This window comes from Rattus norvegicus, chromosome 11 (genome assembly GCF_036323735.1).
Source record: "Rattus norvegicus strain BN/NHsdMcwi chromosome 11, GRCr8, whole genome shotgun sequence".
Classification (NCBI taxonomy): Eukaryota; Metazoa; Chordata; class Mammalia; order Rodentia; family Muridae; genus Rattus; species Rattus norvegicus.
Window position 1 is genome coordinate 63,609,935 of NC_086029.1, and position 21,180 is coordinate 63,631,114.

At 40.1% G+C, this 21,180-nt stretch overlaps 1 long non-coding RNA gene across 2 annotated transcripts in view; it reads right to left on the bottom strand.

The window, feature by feature from the left end:
* Positions 1 to 487: 487 nt before the first annotated feature.
* LOC102548829 (uncharacterized) overlaps positions 488 to 21,180 on the bottom strand; it is a 101,667-nt gene continuing 80,974 nt past the window's right edge. Inside the window, exon 8 of one of the 2 annotated variants that reach the window (XR_010056121.1) lies at positions 488 to 1,099. This is a non-coding gene — a long non-coding RNA (uncharacterized LOC102548829). Of the gene's footprint in view, positions 1,100 to 8,849; positions 13,199 to 21,180 lie in introns of those variants that run through there. The other variant, XR_010056122.1, reaches the window with a different exon arrangement.

Here is a 21,180-nt window from a genome sequence, read left to right on the forward strand (position 1 = left end):
GTTTTTTTATGACTATGATTTTGGGAGCTGTATTATCATGAGTCATCCTTCTGTTTACAAGGCTAACGTTTTGTTCTCTCCTGTCACTGTGAGGAGAGTCTGATGTTCACGTCATTCTAATTTTCTCTCCTGAAGGCGCTAGTTATGTATCGTGAATTGCTCTGGGTTTCAAAACCTTAAAGGACATCTTCAAAGAAAGGTGCAAAGACTTAAATTCCCTTCATCAAGTTTCTAATCGAACACAAGATAGCCTTATATTAAGACCCATTTGAGAGCAGCAGAAGCGTCACGTCTTCACCAAATCAAATAGGATTCTTATTTTAGCACCCACTGCAACTCTTTCCTTGTGGAGAGAAGCAAACCCCTGAACAGCCTGTGCAATAACAGGAACAGAGTACCCATCTCACCCTCCCTCCCTCCCTCCCTCCCTCCCTCCCTCCCATGTGGTTCCAGAGGTTATTGCATGTTAGTTAATGAACAACTAGTCTTTCATGGATCCTATTTTTGGTCCTTTAATTCTTTACCAACCTTGTTACATGGCTAGTATTGCTATCTACAAATTACAGAGCAGAAAAGGAACAGGAAGTCAAAGACCCGTTTTTGTCACACAGGTGGCAGAGCCAAGACTCAATCAAATATAAGGTACTCACACCAGTGATTAGGATCTAGAATTGCTATGAAAACAAAACCTGAGGAATGCCTTTGAAGGCATCTCTAGATTTGGTTAATGGAAGCAGGGAGATCCACCTTAAATGTGAAAGGCACCCTTCCATCATCCATGGTCCTGAGCTGAACAGCAAAGAAGAAATCAAGTCGCCTTCTGACATTCATCTCTCTTTGCTTCCTGACTGCAGAAGAGTTGGGAATCTCGAGTTCCTGCAATCTTGGCTTCCTCCTCATGATGGACTGTGACCTTGCTCTTCCTGTCTTAAGTTACTTTGACAGACAACTTTGTGTCAACAAAGAGAAAAGTAACTACTACAGTCCAATTCAGTCCCAGGGCTCCAGGCTATGAGGATGGTCTTGCCCAGGTCTCAGAATGCACAGCCAATGACTACTTGCCCTCCATCTTGGGTATCTCCAGCAGAATAGGCAGGACCTGATAAGAGATGCAACACATAAGCAACATAGACTCACCATTGTGGATGTGTTTACAAAGTGCCACAGGATATTTGTCCTGAATTCTTTCTGTCTGTGCAGAATGTACAATTCAGTAGACAAGAGTACCACTTCTGGATGTAGGTTATTCTGATGGCTGGTTGGCCTCCAGAATACTTTGGTATGTTGACCTTGATCTAGTCTATCACATACTTTAGAAGTTCCATGTTTATCCTAATGTAACTAGTGGCCACTAAGCACTGAACCTGGATGACCCACTTTTTCAAATTTAGTCCAGTTCAAGCATGGAGAATTTGGAATATTTGTGCAGCGAGCAATTTGCAGTCTAACACCTGGTTCAGTTGATAGATATCCAAACCTGTCTAGACACAGGCTATTAGGGTTTTAATATGTCCCGCCCAAAGTTTATGTGCTGGGAACTTAATCCTCAGATGTATTTGTTAATGATATTTGTAGGTGATTAGGGCTAAATAAAGTCACAAAGGAACGTCTTCTATAATGACATTAATACAATATACTGCCTGATGAACTAATGGAATAGTTCCTTCTTTTTGCCTATTAATACATAAGTTATGTTTAGTGTTTTTCTAATTTTTGTTAGCAATTATCAACTGCACAGGCTAATGGGTTTCCTCATGACATTTTACTCATGCACCTAGCAACACTTTATCATTTCCAGCTCCCTATTGCCATATCCCACCTCCTCACCCCAGTTTATCTTCTTCTGCCTCCAGCCCTTCCTCTTACTTACCCATATTATCTTTCTCATAATCCTTTTCTCTTGGATTGTTACATGCATACATGCATATAAATACAGAAAGGAAGGCCACCTGCTGAGTCTGTTTAGTGTTGCTCATATGCTTATGTGTTTATGGGTAACCCCTCGGGATTGGATAACTGATTCACCCTCCCCCCTCTCTGCAGCCAATAGTTGCTTGTACGTCTTTGTGCAGTGGTAGGTAGGACCTGGTGCATTTTCTCAGGTCTACATTGTCATGTCAGTTGGTAGTGTCATGTTGCTGGTCTTGTTCAGACAGCCATATTGTTGAGATTTCATTCGTTTTATGATAAGATTAAATATTTTGTGTTGGATATTTTCTTTATTCACATTTCAAATGTTATCCTTTTTCCCGGTTTCCCCTCCAGAAACCCCCTATCCTCTCTCCCACCCTCTGCTTAGGCAGTCTTGCTGCAGACATCCTGACCCTCTGGCTCTCACAGTCATTCTGTCCCTTCTTCCACTGTTCCCTGAGCCTTAGGAATGACACTTGTGCTGTAGCTGTATCAACTGGGCTTGAGCTACCCACAGTCAGTTGTTTTCTGCATTTAAATTTTATGAAATTAACTATATCATCCCCCACTTCCTTTTCTTCCCTCCTGTGGTAGTTTGAATGAAGATGACCCCCATAGGCTCCCAGGAAGTGGCATTGTTTGAAAGGATTAGGCCGTGTGGCCTTGTTGGAGTGGGTGTAGCCTATTGGGAGAAAGTGTGTCAGTGGGAGGTAGGCTTTGCAGATGCACAAGCTCAAGCCAGAAGCAATGGCTCTTTCTTCCTGCTGCCTGCTGAACCAGATGTAGAACTCTCAGCTCCTTCCCCAGCACCGTGTCTGCCTGCACAGAGCCTGCTTCTCTCCATGAAGACAATGCACAGTAAGCCAGCCCCAAATAAATGCTTAACTTTATAAGAGTTGTCATGGTAATGTTGTCTCTTCACGGCTATAGAAACCCTAAGACATCCCCAAACCCTCCCATATATTCCTCTTTGCTTTCTCTCAAATTCATGGCCTACTTTATAATTAATCGTTGTAACACACACATATATGTATTAGGTAAATATATATATATATGTATGTATATATATATAAAATATATGTTGCAGTAAAAGTTAAATAGAAACATTTTCTATCAGTTCCCATGAGCTGGATCTGCTCACTCCTACTGCTATTCTGACACAGGTCTGCAAGCCGCCCTCTCCTGGCTGTCTCTCTTTTAGGTACCCTCTCCTCGAGGTCCCCTAGGCAGTAGTTACCAGGCACACACACACACACACACACACACACACACACACACACCTCATTCTGTGGACCCTGCGTGTCACTCCCTCCACATGGGCAACAGAACCAAATCTGCACGCTCCAACTGCCTCTCAGCCATTTCTTTCACACACTGTCCTCTTTAGCCCGATAGAATAAAGCCCCAGAGACTTGGAATTTAGCAATTAGGTTTACATGATAAATTCTCTATCCACACAATAAATTCACTGCCAATTGATAAAGATATAAACTGCCCACCTAGACAAGATAAAATCGATCTAGTTCACCTAAATCTGAACCATCTTCCTCCATAGACTCCATCTTGATCTCTCCCTTTTCCTCCTCCTCCTCCCTCCTTCCTAAATGTTATCTCTGCCTACCTTTCCTTCTCATCTAATGATAGGCTTGGCCTTACCCTGGCCTGCCTTGCTACATGATGACATCATACTACACATCTATGTAACACATCTATGTAATATATGTATATATAACAAATATATGCATAACATATGAATACAATTTTTAAAAAGGAAAGCATGGAATAGACTGAAAGTACAAATATACATATACATATATATATATATATATATGTATATATATTTCTGGCAAAAGCTAGGAATTATTGTAAAAATTTATCCTTGTAGGCTTTCCAGTGCCCAGTCCAACTTGGGATCCTTCTCATGGCGAGCAAGGCAGGGGAGACCAAAGCCTGACATTATGCATGCTATGATGTGTTTACAGACAGGAAGAAGTATGGCTGTCCTCTGATAGACCCTATCGGCAGCTGTCTGAGACAGATGAAGATACATACACCCAACCATTGGACTGAATTCGGGAACCCCTATAGAGGAATTGTGAGAAGGACTGAAGGAGCTCAAGGAGAGGACAACCCCATAGGAAGACCAGCAGTCTCAACTAAGACCCCAGAGATCCTTGTGGAGATCCCAGAAACTGAACCACCAACCCCACCCTGCCCCCCACTCCCACCTGCACATATATAGCAGAGGACGGCCTGGTCTGGCCTCAGTGGGAGGAAATGCACCTAATCCTAATCTTGAGATTTGAGGCCCCAGGGAAGGGGCACACCTGGTGGGGGGGACCCACTCAGAGGCAAGAAGGGAGGGGGACTGGGGTGAGGAACTGGGTGAGGTGACCAGGAAGGGGGGGCAATGACTGAAATGTAAATAAATAAAATAGTTCATTAAAAATTCATCCTTTTAGATATTGCTTCCTGCATTGCCTTCTTATGAAATAAAAAGGAAAAAATAAAAAAATCATAAACTATTTTAAGTATAAGGAAACACACACAATCCTTTAAATCTTTTAATTTTTTTTTTATTTTTAATTTAAGGAATAGCAAAGCAGCCATCGCAACGGCATAAAAGCTTAAAGGCCAAACATAATGAGAAGTAGAAAAACAAAACTGACATGATTCAGGGGAAGGTAGGAAAGCTAGAAGCTTCTCGGAGCCACCCAACAGGAAGTAGAAGAAGCTACTGCTCACTCTCCTGGTTGCCCCACCCCCACCCCGGGGCCACACCACAAAACTCTGGATCGAAGAAGCCTTCAGTGCATTTATGTGAGGATACTGAAGGAGTCGGGCTTGGGTGGGCAAACGAGAAATATTTTCATCCAAGACCGCACACAGGAGAGGATGATTAAACAAAGTCCCCACCAAACATTCCTGACGGAAGACGGTCCTATTTGCTCTCTAGCAGGTCCCTAGCTACGGTTAATCTAGTCTAATAAAACAGATATCACCTATGAATGCATATGCCAACGTCCTAGATAAAAATGTTATACGACTACTTCAGAAGTCTAATAAAGATCTATGAAAGCGAGTGTGTTTCATATCAGGAATAAAGAAAAATCCAATATAGAGACACTTATTAAAGTGGAAAAATCATTCGATTATATCAAGAGATGCAGAAAGAACACCCGATAAAATTCCGCCATGTTCCTGATAGAAATCTCTTAGAATATAAGAATTGAAAAGCATTTCCACGATGTGTTTTTTTAAGAGTAATTATTATAAGTATAGTAAATGTAATTTTAAATGCTGGGATTCACAGTCTCTTACAGTTGACATAAAAAACGAAGGCTCTCTGTATCTTAGATGATCATTCATCCCGTCTCTTCAACTGAAAACCCTTGAACGCTGAGATGAGCTCATACTGGTATTATACCACCACATTTATTACCATTTCTAGGGTATTTTATACACCGTATCCTCATGCCTCGTAATCTTTTAGTGGAAGTAACGCCTAAATTATTCCATAGACCAACTGACTGAAATTCATCAGTAAAAACAGTTATTTCCATTTGAGTTCACGAATGAGAAACAGCCACAATTCCTGTTCCAAATAAAATGGCTCCTCCCATGATTCCAATGGTCATGCAACACACATGAATGTCCTTCATTCCGCCTTTCGTTTAAAATGGAAATGAAGGAATAAGAAATAAATGGAAGTGGGGAGAGGGAGAGAGAGAAGAAGGGAGGGATGGAAGGAAGGAGGGGAAATGCTCATCTTCCTTTCCTCAGAAGTTTCCTCTTACCATTTTGTACATGCACAAAGATGTTCCTCTCAATCTGATCTAAGAACAGACTGGTCCAGATGTGCTGGTCAGGTCCTCTGGGTAAAGTTTGCCCTGACATCTCTCAGTACCTTGTTAGGGTTTTCCTCAGTCTTGTCTGTGTGTCCTTGGGAACCACTTTATCTGGCTTCACACATCCAGAGTTGGAGAGCTCACTGGACCCTTTAATGACAAACATGCCTTGCTCAGTTTCTAGGGACCTGCGGTTTGCACAGGAGCCATTTTTAGTCATCCCCACCTCACTAAAAGGAGCTTCTCATTATTTTTGCTCTCTATCAGAATCCCTGCTCCGTTCCTCTTGTATTTCATTTCGTCTAGCCTTAAACAGCATTAATTCTCCCCAAGGACACTCAGTATCACTCGGGCAAATTTACTTGAGAATATGAGTCATTTGAAGGGGGCATTCAAAGCAAAGGAGGAAACCTTCACAAGATTCCCTGTTTTGAGAATCTAAATGAGAGGTCACTTGTAAAAAAAAAATCTGCCACCGGCTGCGGTGGTGACATGCACCGTTAGTCCCAGCACTTGGGAGGCAGGCAGATCTCTGAGTTCAAAGCAGCCTGGTCTACAGAGAACCGTCAGGGCTACACAGAGAAACTCTGTCTCAACAAAAACAAACAAACAAACAAAACCTTCTTCTTCTTCCTCTTCCTCTTCCTCTTCCTCTTCCTCTTCCTCTTATGTGTGCTTATGTGCTTATGTGCTTATGTGTGTGCATACGTGTGTGTCTGCATGCACACACTGTGGAAATCAAGGGACAATGTTGGGGGAATTAGAATGTTCCTGGTTGTTTTGAACAGAGAGAGTCTCCAGTCTTTCTTTTGCTGTATTATGTACTCCTGACTTACAAGCTTCTGAGCAATTGTCCGGTCCCCACCTCCCGTCTCACAGTAGGAGTGCTGTGATTACAGGTTTCTATCATAGTATTCTACCTTTGACATAGGACCTGGAAATCAAACTTGGAGGACTGAACTCAAGTCATCATTGCATGGTTAGCATTTTTTCCCAGCACGGGCATCTTCCCACCCTTCTGGGGTACATGTTGTTGCAGTGTGGTGGTCCAAACCTGACAAAAACGCCCTTCTTGAAAAGGGTGAGTGGTCCCTTTTCACATTCACAAGTTCCTGGTTTCTGAAACTTGTTCCTTCTCTCTTTCTTTCCTCCTTTTGTTCTTTTTTCCCTCTCCTTCTTCACTCCCTTTCTTTTTTCACATCTTTCTCTGCCAGTACCTGCCTTTAGGAAACTTTAGGATTCAATTACTGTAAAACAGCAATACCCAGTTCTTTACTAGTATAGTATATATTCTAGCATAATGACTCCTGATGAACAGTCAAAAATATCAAAGGGAGAAAAACTGAACCATGGATTATGTGGGGGACGGGGGATATGAACTATTTTGGGGTTTTAGTATATTTTCCCCAGCAAAAATAGCAACAAAATTATATTTAATTGAAAAAACTGATTAATCACTTAGATTCCAGAACAGAAAAAAAGCTAGATATGGGGGATTTTTGGGATGAAGTCAAGAATCTTAAAATACACATGACAACCACATGGGATTTGGATAATTTAGAAATACTTAAATTTAGATAAAAGTTCTCTGTCATCTTTCTGTCTTTAAAGACCATCACTGAATAAGGTTTTGTTTATTATAGTATAAGCTAAGTGTCCTGGTTGGTTGTATGTGGTTTTTTTTTTTTTTTTTTTTTTTTTTGTCTTTTTTGTTTTTTGTTTTTTTTCTTTTGTTGTTGTTGTTGTTGTTGTTTGCTGTGTTTTTAGTTATTACTCTATTTTTTGTCAACTTGACACTATTAGGGCCATGGGAAGAGAGGTCCTCAATTGAGGAAATGCCTCCTTCAGATTGGCCTACATGCAAGTCAATGGGGGCATTTTCTTGATTAAGGATTGATGTGGAAGGGAGGAGCCCAGGGTAAGTGGTACCTCCCCTAGGCAGGTGGTCCTGGGTTGCATAAAACCTCAAGATGATTGAGCCATGGAAGATAAGCCAACAAGTAGCTTTCCTCCGTGGCTTCTGATTCACAGTTCTGTCTTCAGGGCCCTGCTTGAGTTCCAGCCCCAACTTCCTTCAGTGGTGGAATGTAATTGTTAAGATGGGATATACCCTTTTCTCTACAAGTTACTTCCGATCACTATTTTATCACAGCAATGGAAAAGCAAGGTAGGACTGTGGTGGCTACTCCTGGTTGTCACCTTGACTATATCTGGAGTGAACTACAATCCAGAATTGGAGGGCTCACCTGGGGTTCAGATCTTGGAAGACACAAGTTTTTGACCTGGATCTTGGCATGGAGATCTTGAGGCATAGTAGCTATGAAACACTTAGGCCCAGGCCTGGTAGTACATGTCTTTAGTCCCAGGAGAGTAAGGCAAGGATCTCTGAATTCAAGGTCAGCTGGGACAAAGCAAGTCCCAGATCCAGGTATGCTAGTACACCTTTAACCTGAGCACACTTGCTGGAGACCCACATAAAGACATTGGAAGAAGGAAGATTTGCTCTTCTTCGTCTGCTTGCATTTACTTGCTAGCATATCTGTTGGAACCTACTTCCACAGAAGACCAGCTGAAACAACTAACCTTGTGGGACTGAGCAAGTACTAGATCTTGGACTTCCCATTCATAGGTGACCATTGTTGAGTTACAGACTGATTGACTACAGACTGTAAGTCAGCACAACAAATTCCCTCAATACAGAGAGATATTCCATAAGTTCTGTGACTCGAGAACCCTGACTAAGACAAGGACAATGGGTGTAATTTCTAGTGATTCTAGGCTTCCAAATATTCTTCATCAGTTGTTTGCCTGGGTTTTCAAGGGTATACATTTTTCCAGGAATTGTTTGACATTATAAAATGTATATATAAGTCAGGCATGGTAGTACACACCTTTAATCCCAGCACTTAGGAAGCAGGGGCAGACAGATCTCTGTGAGTTCAAGGTCAGCCTTGACTATGAAGTGATTCATAGCCAGAGTTCTGGTCCACAGAAAAATTCTGTCTCAAAACAAGCAAACAAACAAAAACGAAACAAAAACAAACAGAAAGGTATACGTAGATAATTTTAGTGAGTAAAATTTGACAATTATTTCAAGTTTTCAGTTGTTTTCCTTTTATTTAAGACAGGTTCTCATACAATGTATCCTGATTACAGTTTCCAACTTTCTATTCCTCCCAGTTCCTCCCCACCTCCCCACCCCTCTGGACCCACTCCCTTTCCATCTCTCATTAGACAAGAACAGGTTTCTAGAAGATCAAAATCAAGCATGACAAAATAAAATATGATAGATGAAACAAAAACTAGCAAATCAAAGTTGGACATGGCAACCCAACAGGAGGAAAAGAGTCCCAAGAGTAGGCACAAGAGTCAGAGGCCCAGGAGTCCCATAAAAACACTAAATAGCTGTACTGTACATGCAGAAGACCTGGTGCAGATCCATGTGCTTCCTGTGCTTCCTGCTTCAGTCTCCGTTAGTGCATTTGAAACCTGCTTAATTCATGGAGAGGACCTTGTTCTGCTGGTTTTCTTTATCCTCTCTGGTTTCTACAAGATCTGAGGGATTCTCTGAGCTCTGAAGGGAGGGATTGATGGAGACCTCCCATTCAGATTCTGTCTGTCTGTCTGTCTGTCTGTCTATCTATCTATCTATGTATCATCTATCTATCATCTATCTATCTATCATCTATCATCTATCTATCTATCATCTATCTATCATCTATCATCTATCTATCATCTATCATCTATCTATCATCTATCATCTATCTATCATCTATCATCTATCATCTATCATCTATCATCTATCTATCTATCATCTATCTATCATCTATCATCTATCTATCATCTATCATCTATCTATCATCTATCATCTATCTATCATCTATCATCTATCTATCTATCATCTATCATCTATCTATCTATCATCTATCATCTATCTATCTATCTATCTATCTATCTATCTCTATCTTTCTCTCTATTTTATCTCTGCAAAGTCTATCTTACTGTTTTTTCAAAGAACCAATTCTTTGTTTCTTTGATTCTTTATATTGTTCTCTTTGTTTACATTTTATTGATTTCAGGCCATAGTTTGATTATTTCTTGCCATCTACTCCTCTTAGGTGTGCTTCTTTCTTTTTGTTTAAGAGTGTTTAGATGTGCTATTAAGTTGCTAATATAACATCTTTCCAATTTCTTAATGTAGGCACTTAGTGCTGTGAACGTTCCTCTAAGTAACTAATTCATTGTGCCCCATAAGTCTGAGCTTGCTATGAATTCACTTTCATCGAATTCTAGGAAATCTTTAATTTCTTTGTTGTCTCTGTCTTGACCTACTTTTCATTCCATAGAGAGTCGTTCCCAGTTTTATAAGTTCGCAACCCTTCTGCAACCAGTTTCTGGTTTTGTTCATATTTAGATTTAATCAACAGTGGTCTGATAGGATGCAGGGAGTTATTTCAATTTTCTTGTATCTGTTGAGACTTTGTCTCTGAGTATGTGGTCAATTGGGAGAAAGTTCCACGAGGTACAGAGAAGACGGTATACTCTTGTATGTTTTGAGGAAATGTTCTGTAAATATCTGTTGGGTCCATTTGGTTTATAATGTCTGTTAGCTCTAGTATTTCTCTGTGTAGTTTTTGTCTAGACAACCTGTCCATAAGACAGTAAGAGTGGAGTACTGAAGCATTCCACTATCATTTTGTGAGGCACAATCTGTGATCTAAGGGGTAGTAATATTTCTTGCACAAACTTGGGTACCCTAGATGGGGCATCGGTGTTAAGAATTGAAATGTCATCTTCATGTTAGATTGCAGCTGTTTTGTTTCTGCTGCTGTTGTTGTTGTTTGTGGTAGTAGTGGTAGTGGGGTTTGTGACTCTGTGTGTGTGTGTGTGTGTGTGTGTGTGTGTGTGTGTGTGTGTGTGTGTGTGTGTGTGTTTCCCTTCTTTTGGTTTGGCTGGTGTGAGATTTTGTATTTCCTTTGTTTTTATGGGTATAGTTAACCTCCTTAGGCTGGAGTTTTCCTTCTATCACCTTCTATAGGGCTGGACTTGTAGATTGTCTCAGTCAGGGTTTCTATTCCTGCACAAAACATCAAGACCAGTTGGGGAGGAAAAGGTTTATTCAGCTTACACTTCCACATTGCTCTTCATCACCAAAGGAAGCCAGGGCAGGAACTCACACATGACAGAAACTTGGAGTCAGGAACTGATGCAGAGGCCATGGAGGGTACTGCTTACTGGCTTGCTTCTCCTGATTTGCTCAGCTTGCTCTCTTATAGAACCCTGGACATTTAGCCCAGGGATGACAGCCCCCCCCCACTAGGCCCTCCTACCCTTGAACACTAATTGAGAAAATGCCTTACAGTTGGTTCTCACAGAGACATTTCCTCAAGGGAGACTCCTTTCTCTGTGATAATTCCAGCTTATGTCAAGTTGATACACAAAACCAGCCAGTACATAGATAAATATTGTTTAAATATGACTTTATCATGGAATATCTTATTTTCTCAATCTATGATGATTTAAACTTTTTCTAGGTATAGTAATCTGGACTGGCATCTGTGATCTCTTAGAGTCTATATGACTTCTTTTCAGGCCCTTTTGGCCTTAATCTCCACTGGGAAGTTGGTTGTACTTTAATAAATAGGTCTGCCTTTATATGTTAGTCGGCTTTTTCCCTTACAACTTTTAATATTGTTTCTTTGTTCTATATGTTTAATGTTTTGATTATTAATGGCAAGGAAACTTTCTTTTCTGTTCCAATCCATTTGGTGTTCTGTATCCATATTGCCCCTTTATAGGTGTCTCCTTCTTTAGGTTAGGAAAATTCTCTTTTATGATTTTGTTGAAAATATTTCCTGGGTCTTTGAGCTCAGCTTTTTCTCCTTCCTCTATTTCTATTATTCTTAGGTTTGATCTTTTCATAGTATCCTGGATTTCCAGAATATTTTGTCAAGAGTTTTTTATTTTTAGTAATTTCTTTGACCGATGTACTCATTTTTTTCTATTATATCTTCAATGCCTGAGATTTTCTCTTCCTTTTCTATTCTGTTGCTGAAGCATTCCTCTGTAGTTCCTGTGAAAACTCCTAAGTTTTTAATTTCCAGAATTTCCTCTGTTTGTGTTTTCTCTGTTGATTCTCTTTCCATGTTCAGATCTTGAACACTTCTATTCATTTCCTTCCACTGTTTTTATTTTCTTGGGTTTCTTTAAGAGGGTTATTCATTTCTTCCAGCCTTTTGTGTTTTCCTGGCTTCCTTTAAGGGATTTATTCATTTCCTCACATTGATTTTGTTTCTCTGGATTTCTTGAAGGGATTTGTTTGTTTCCTGTTCGAGGACCTCCATCATCTTCATACAGTTGGTTTTAAGGTCTTTTGCTTCAGCTGTGCTCAAGTGGAGACATAGCATTCTCTTGTGATTATCATGTTATTGTAGGGAAGAGCTGTGGCCTCTAGCGGTCTCAGTTTCTAATAATTATAGGTCTAGGTGCTGATTTCTGGATTTGTCTTTGTTGGTGGTTGTTTTGTTCCTTGGATTTGGTTCCTTTCCTGGATTTTTGGAGAGGGTTCCTGGCCTGTTTAGCTGATACTCTCACAGGGAATGCCTGCTGGTGTTGGAGGCAAGGGTCCTAGGATGAGTTGGTGGAAGCAAGGTTGGAGGAGAAGGTCTTTGTTATCCCCCTTGGGACTGGGGTCACAGAGAAAAAGGAGACCACAGCAGATTTGCTGTGTAGAGCTGGGAATGAAGCTGGCGGTATTGACTCCCAGGTGCAGTAGAAGAGGCGTGGTCCTGCCTTCAGCCTACTTGTTGCCTTGAAAGGAGGGGAACTTGGGATAGCAGGGGAATGACTGCTGGGATTGGGGTCTGGGAAGACTGAGGAGATTAGAAGGGGGAAGAGACTGGAGGATTGGAACTGGGGAAACAGAGAAAAGAGAAGGTCTGTAGGCAGCCTACCTGATTTCTGGTAGATGCAGCCTGTGGCTTAGAAGGGAGTGCCTGCCTGAGGAAAAGCAATAAATGGGGGCAGGGAGGTTAGCCCCCAGTGAACGTGATTGTTGGGGGGAGGGTGGTAATGGGAGGAGGATGGGGAGGGGAAGCCCATATAGAAGGGGAGGGGGAGGGGCTAGGGGGATGTTTGCCTGGAAACCGGGAAGGGGAATAACAATCGAAATGTAAATAAGAAATACCCAAGTTAATAAAGATAAAAAGAAAGAAAGAAAGAAAGAAAGAAAGAAAGAAAGAAAGAAAGAAAGAAAGAAAGGAAGGAAGGAAGGAAGGAAGAAAGAAAGAAAGAAAGAAAGAAAGAAAGAAAGAAAGAAAGAAAGAAAGGGAAAAATCTATGGATCTATGGGATCCACAAGAAATGAAAGGTGGTGGGCAGGGGGTGGGGGCGGCCATGAGCTTCTGCTGCAGAACTGGGATGAGACTGGAGGATTGGATCTGGGGGAAACGAAAGAACGATTGACATTATTTTTTGGAAGTTTAATATTATGAACCTAACTATAAAATAATATTTTGATTTATCCCTAACCCAGAAGCTATCTCCAATTGATAATCACCCGCAAAAGAAAAAAAAACTGTTTTTGTTTTTGTTTTTTTCCAACAGAACCACCCTTAAGGACAGACCACACCCCCGCAGCAGTACATGGCTAACATGAAACAAACTCAATGGTAATTTTGGAGATTCCTACTCTCATTATGCTTTGCCTGGGCATATTCTTCTTCCTTCCCCTTCCCTCCCCTCCCCTCCCCTCCCCTTCCCTACCCTCCCCTCCCCTCCCCACCTCTCCCCTCCCCTTCCCTCCCCTCCCCTCCCCACCTCTCCCCTCCCCTCCCCTCCCCTCCCATCCCCTTCCCTTCCCTTCCCTTCTCTCCTTCTTATTTTCTTTTCTTCTTACTTTCTTTTCTACAGGTCTTTTGCATACATATTACAGTTCCCTGTGGTGTGTTTTTCTGGGATTTATGTGTATGCAAATGTGTATCTCTGTGTCTATATGTGTTTCTTGTGCCTTTTCTTTAGCTTCTTTGTTTGTTTGTTTGTTTGTTTGTTTGTTTTGTGCTATTCTGGTTTGTTTTTATCTTATTGTTTAGATGCCCATTTGTATTCTAATGAGAGAGAGAAAATATAATAAATTATTTCTCTGCTGGGGAAATGAGTTAATACAAGCCAGATATATATATCTACAGGTTTTTCGGCAAGCCACCCTCGGACTGGTTCTCATGTCCTGGGAAACAAGGCCAGGGAAGTCACCTTGGGAGGGAAATAGAGGGGAGAGGAAAGAGAAAGAATGAAAGCCAGCACAGAGAAAGTTGAGGAGTCCAGCTTCTCACCTAGAAAGTTCAGGGCAGAGGGCAGGCTGTGCCCTGTAACAGGTAGGAACTAAGGGATGCTGGGAGAACCTGAAACCAGGTTCAAAGAGGTTTGATATATAAAATATACACCTTAGTTATTTGACCCATGGTCTGATGCCCAACAGTATAGGTTTGAGTATGTGGGAAATCAGGGAGGACCTGAGAGGAGTTGAAGGAGGAAAAATTATATCAATCATAATATGTTATATGAAAAATATCTATTTGTAAAAAAGAACGATCTTAGTATTATGAACCTTTCTAACTGTAAGACTTAATACTTGATTTAAAATTTAGAACTTAAAATAACATCAAGATGTGTTATTTAGGAAACTGTAAATAGCAAGAGACATTGGGTTAAATTTCGTTTCCATGAATCTTATCCTACATGTAATAGCTACCAATTAAATGAATGTGTCACTTCTCAATGACATTGAACATTCTTCCATTTTAAAATGCATTTAAGTAAAATAACAGTCTCAAAGACGTTACCCATAATGATCCTGATTGTCTATTTTCTAGTTTCTTTTTTGTCTGAGAAAACAATACTTAACTTTGTTAACGGATTTAGTTAATAAAATTGCATGTGAAGCAATCAATATGCCTCATATAGACATATATGCTATGTATGTAAAGTGGATGGTTTTACAATAATTTTAAATCTTCATGTATCTTTCATTTTACTGTAATTTTCATTATAGTTCCTTAATTTTTAACATATAGTATTTCAGGCTGTATCACAAGTAGGGTATAGAACAAGCTACCCCCACACACACACACAAATCCCCCTTATTATCAAAGATATTCAAACTATACATCACACTAAGCCTTACAACTACTGATCCCTGTTTCTACAGTCGTATCTTTTCCAGAATGTCGTTTACCCTGAGCTTTTTGACTGACTTCTTAAACTTAATCTACCATATTTTACATCCAGTCATGCTGTCACATGCATTAAATATTCAACTTTCTATTGCTGAAAATATTCCACAGTTGTTCTCCATTGATGCAACTGGGGAACATTGAGTTGATTCTAGCTGATACAATATAAAAAACGCTTTTCTGTTTTTATTGGCAATGAATGCATTGAACCTCTCTAAAAATTTGGAAGGAACTAATAGCTTGACATCTTGCATCTTCTAACCATAAATATACTTTATCTCTGTTTTATTCTCATAAACCATTAATATCTTTCACCAATGTTTTAACATTTTTATCAGACAGAATTTGAAAATATTTTATCTGTCTCATACCTAGGTAACATTTCAATTTATTAAAAAACTCTCCCAAATTAAAAATAAATGTTCCTATTGTTATTCAATAGGGTATAAGTTATTGATTCTTTTAAAAATTGGTTTAGACTTGGTGTGGTGGTGCTGACCTTTAATGCAAGCACTCAGGAAGCAGAGGCAGCCAGGTCTACGTAGCAAGCTCCAGGCTAGCCAAGACTACATAGTGAGAATAGCAACCATTCTATTTCTTCCCTTCTGATTTTAAACTCACTCTTCCGATTATACTTTACAAACTAGGGTTTGTATTAGAAGGCGGAGAAGGAGTGCAGAGAGAGGAGAAGCTTACCCCACCCATGCTTTCCAAGGTTAAATAGTTAGCCTTTGCTCTGAATATGGTGCTCATGCAGAGACTCTTTACAAACTGTGTTAGCGTCCCTTTTCCGGCAACCACTTGAGAACTTCTTTAGATGGCACCTCGGAATCTATCAACATGGCTAGTTCCTGTCAGTGAGGTGAATATGTTAGTTGACTTTTGAATGTAGAGCCAGCCTTGCATTCCCAAGAGGAACTCTCCTTGATCACAATGGACTACAAGGACTTTTAGGATCATGCTAGGCTCACTTTGCTATAGTTTTATTGAGGATCTGGGGTCTGTGCTGGAGGAAGTCTGTAATTTTCCTATCTGGGTTGTCTTCATCTGCTTTAGATATTGGTAAACACTGCATACTTCATAAGTGGGAAAATTGTCTTGTACCTATTTTGTCAAAGATATCACTAAAAATTGGTTTGATTTCTAAAAAAAAAAAAAAGCCCCAAAACCCTGTTTGGCATGGTTCACCAATCACCTGAGAGTTTTCTTTTTCATTATTTCAAAGTATGAATTTAAGTTTTATACAAATATGAGACCCTTTGGGTCTCTATTTCTTATTATTTGCATCTTTCAAGAAATAGGCCTACTTTGTCTTCATTGTGAAATGCATGCACAGAGTGTTACTCACACATATTCTTAGTGCCTTCAGAGTCCAGAGTGGTAACTGCTGCCATCACTGACTTTTGTCTCTTCTCTCTTTTGCTTTCTGTTGGTTTCCTATCAACTGATTAGACTTTTCAAGAAGCTAATATTGGGGTTTTATTGGCCCTATGCTTTTCATATTTCAATTTCTTTTATTTGTCTCCTGATCTTTATTGTTTCCTTCCCTATGCTTGTGGGTGGAAGAACCCAGACGTCTCTGGTTTATTAGAGGGAAAGCTGACATTCTCGACGCCAGACCTCTTTGCTTTCCAGAATTAGCATTTGGTTGATAGAACTTGCTCTCCAAGGACGCTGTTAACTGCATCACAAAACTTTTACGTTATTGTATTTTCATTTTGTTAAAAAATATTTTATTTATTTTAGACATCTTCAGAGTACATTCATACTACCATGGTTATTATTCGGTCATCTTCATGAATGCATATTTTACCTCAAGCAAAAATTGTATTTTCCCGAATTAGGTTAACACTCTGGAAGATGATGAAACACTGCAGAAAAGGAAAATCCCTTGAGGCATGATGGGAAGGACCTTATCAGATCCAATTAGTAAATAATATTCAAGCCACATTCGAGACTTTCAAATGTCCCAATTAAGGAGACATAACTCATCCCTGAATCAATCACTCTCTCAGCCAGGGGCTCGAACATAAGGACCTTTAGGCTCCAGACTCCAGGCTGCAGGCTGCAGTGTGCTCCAAGTTTCCTAATGCAGCTGTGCTCGGGTCATTTATACCCCAGTAATAAACCCTAACCTTTATTCCTAGAAGTAACCTCAATAAAACTCATTGATCTGTCAAGTTGAACTTTGTAATATCCTCACTTTGCTCTGTTGTGGGCTCTTTATCTGGGCTATGTGTGTGTGTGTGTGTGTGTGTGTGTGTGTGTGTGTGTCTGTGTCTGTGTCTGTGTCTGTGTCTGTCTGTGTGTTGTCTCCCAGGGAAATGTCTGTCACACAACAACAGCTAACAAAGTACTTCAGATATGAAGGGCAACTTTGAATACAGAGTCTACTGAAGACTCACAAACAAGGCTACTCCATTTTATTCTAGTGTTCCGCTCTTGATTGCCTTCATTGTTTTCTTTCCCTCTTTTTGATTCAAGCTTCCTTACTCTCAGACAGCACATATTGCTTCAATGTGCTACCTGCAAAACCACTATCCTTAATGATCTGGGCTTGCTTATATCGTTCCTGGCACTAATTCTAACCCTGCTTATAACTGGTTCAGTCAAAGCCATCCACTCAAACTGACTTTGGGGTTTCCCTGTTTCCCTTTTGGTGCAACCCAGCTTTGTTTGGTTCCTGCTCTTCTTTCAAACAAGCTGGTCTCCTCATTAACTGAACTCAGTCAGTACGCAATGTACATGGCTGCCAAACTCCTGACGGATGAGATAGAAACCTAATGTCTACGCAGTGAAAATCCTTGGGAAAAAGTGTTTCTTTCTAGATGACAAAGTGTGCAAGGCAAGCTCACCAAAGCAATCAAGATTTCACAGAAGAAAACGGGAACAGACAGGATATTTATAGATATTCGTCCCTTTGACAGACTTGTAAGAAAGGAGGCTGAACTAAGGTAAATCTTCATCTTTGTCCAACTTACAAATTGCAGTTGATAATCTTTCATACCTCAAATATAATCTTAATTGTTATAGGCTTCCGTGATCTGCCTTCAGTGGAAACAGTTAGATGTGAATGTCTGATAAAATCAGCCTGGCACTAGGCAATGGAATTTGCACCAGGCTAATTCTGTATGATATGACATCTACCTCTAGGTATTTGAAGTACCAATGATTATTAGCTGCAGTCTATAATCTTAGAATCATGCAGGGATCTATGATGCCATTAACTGATGTCTGCTTTCAGGACAGTTCTTAATATCCTGTAACCATTTTGACCTACAAATTTCCCTCCAGAGGAAAAGAAGAAATTTAGATAATTTGATTCATAAAGGAAAAGCTTTAAATTTCAATTTAATTCAAAAGTTAACCAATGGAGAAAAGAGTATTTGAAACTGCTCTTTTCTACATTTCACACTTTATGTGAGATTAAGAAGTCAGTAGAATTCTACCGATGATGGTGCAGAGGGAACCAGATAATGGCCTTATTGCTAAAACCATGCAAACGCTCATCTGCGGAGTTCATAAATTTAGGCAAGTGGTAGTTAAATGAGAGGCCTTTCACACAAGAGTGCAAACCGAATTGGAGAAAGAATGTTACAGCTTCTGTTGGGGCTATAATATTACTATAATTATCAGAGAGGTAAATACAGAAGTCATGAAAGTGTATAGTGTGGGTCATGCCCGGCAACATATGTTGCCTTTTCAAATTAGACATCAGTTTTCCTTATTTAATTTGTTCACTCTTGACTCCAACTCACAACAGATTCTTTCTTGTAGTAATCACCTATGCCACAAAACTCAGGTGTGGGCTCTCCAAGACCTAATGTCTGCTGAACAAGTGCTATTCTATCATGATCCAGACACGATCTTTCTAAGAAAACTGATAAAGATTAAAATGACTACTGTACAACTATCTTGATCTATACAATCTACACTGGTACAGTTCTGAATGGATCTTGTGTCTAGATGACAAGAGTCAATCCTGTGACGAGCTAGGGGAAAAAGTTAAGAAGAAATCAACCTAATTCCCCATCTCTGTTAATACTGAAATCTAGCAATACTGAGGCAAAGCAAAAGTAACTGCTTTCACTTAGTCCAGGAATTACGACCAAGAAGATAAAATTCTATACCATTTTAACTATTGGCTTATCAAGACAAGTTGTCCCAACTCTCCAAGACTTTCATCTTGCTGTGCTCATCAATCCAAAGATCTTTATCTTGCTATCATTCAAAATTAGAGCATCAACTATCCCCCAACTACTACTTCTGGGGAGTCATTTGGAAATCTCCCATTGAAGTGGCTTTAAAGCTCTGTAAGTATTCTTCCATAATTTCTACATCTTGAAAAATTACCCACATCCTGTGAAGTTGGCATCCTTTGTTAGTATTCATCTAGTGAACTCAACCTTGGTTGACTGGTTGTTTTCTCTGGTAATATACTAGAGTAGGCTAGAGTTAACACCACCATATATCTCATTTAATCTTATTACCTTGAGTATATGGCTCCTTTATCCTCAGGATATCTAACCTGACTGATCTTCCTTCCTTCCTTCCTTCCTTCCTTCCTTCCTTCCTTCCTTCCTCTCTCTCTCTCTCTCTCTCTCTCTCTCTCTCTCTCTCTCTCTCCTTCTTTCTGTCCTTTTTAAGTTATTTATTTGTCTTTTGTTTACATACTTACTTACTTTAGTGTGTATGTGTGGACAACTTGTGGAAGTTTGTTCTCTCTTTTCACCATTGTGGGTCCCAGGAATTGAACTCAGGTCATCAGACTTGGTGACAATCATATTTACCTGTGACATCTCACCTGTGCACTGACTTGATTTTCTATAATTACCTGTTTGTGTTTCTCAAAAATTTACATGATTGCAATATTCAGTGACCACTTATACAAACTTATATTTGTACTAGAACATGGATGACTTACTGGAGATGGGGCAAAAATTGGAATACTCTTCTGATACACATGTGTTATTGTAATTACCCTAAAATGCAAACATATAGAAGAATTTCCTATGAATGAGAACTCTGACCATTGTCTTGCTGGTTTCACGGGCAGCAGGTTTGTTTCTCTAGGAGACCAAAGCTTTGAATTCTGGACCAATCTTGTAATCTCAGCTCTCCAGTCAAAACACCTACTTACATGGTTTCCTCCATCTCCTTTATTAAAGTAAGCATCCTTTGTTCCAACCCTTTTCTGAGTTTGGGTGTCTTCCCCATCTACTCTCCAGTAGCAGAATGGAGGAGGGACACGAGTGGTCATATGACTAATATGTTCTTCCTTTGTATTGACAAAACTATTGTCTCTACCCAGTAAAGTGGAAGTTTAACTCCAAAGCTTTTATACCGAGATGAGCTAGCATGTCCTAAAGCCCTTTCATCTTTGTAGGACTCCTTCACATTCTTATGACCCATGTCTTAATAAAACAGATCCATTGTATGATATGGCATCCCTCTATAATTCTCTCAGTGGTCTAGTTTGGTGAGGAGACACCATGGCCAAGGCAGCTTATAAAAGAAGGCATTTAATTTGGGACTTGCTTATAATTACAGAGGGTGAGACCATGACCATCATGGCAGGGGGTGTGATTGTCAGGTAGGCATGGTGCAGGAGCAGTAGCTAAGAGTTTACATTTGAGTCACAAGACGGAGGCAGAAAGAGAGCTAGACTAGGCCTGGTATGGGCTTTGGAAACCTCAAAGCCCACCTCAAGGTGACACACCTCCTCCAACAAGGCCACACTTTCTAATCATTCCTAAAGAGTTTACCAGTTGAGAACTAAACACTCACACGTGTGAGCCTAGAGCGAGGCATTCTCATTCAAACCACACAACTGAACAAGGCACTTCTGTATTCTTAGTCTAACATGAAAAGACTTAATTTCCATCCGCTTATTCGTACTATATAAGACCTGATCATCACTCAGCATCTTATTCTAGGGATGCGGAAGCAAGGGAAAGGTGGAAATCTGCTTGTGACAAGGGCTTCTGAGAAACCCAAGTTAATGTTAAGTCAAAGATCTTCTACTGCTGATTCTGTGCTACCTCTAGCAATATATGTCACCTTTAAGGAAAGGAAGGTTGTTTCCTTGCTTTGAGAGCAACAGAGTTCCTATGCCCTTCCACCAGAGCCACCATTTATACTATGCAGTGACTGTCATATGGACTGCCCAGTGTACCCTATTAACTTCTTTC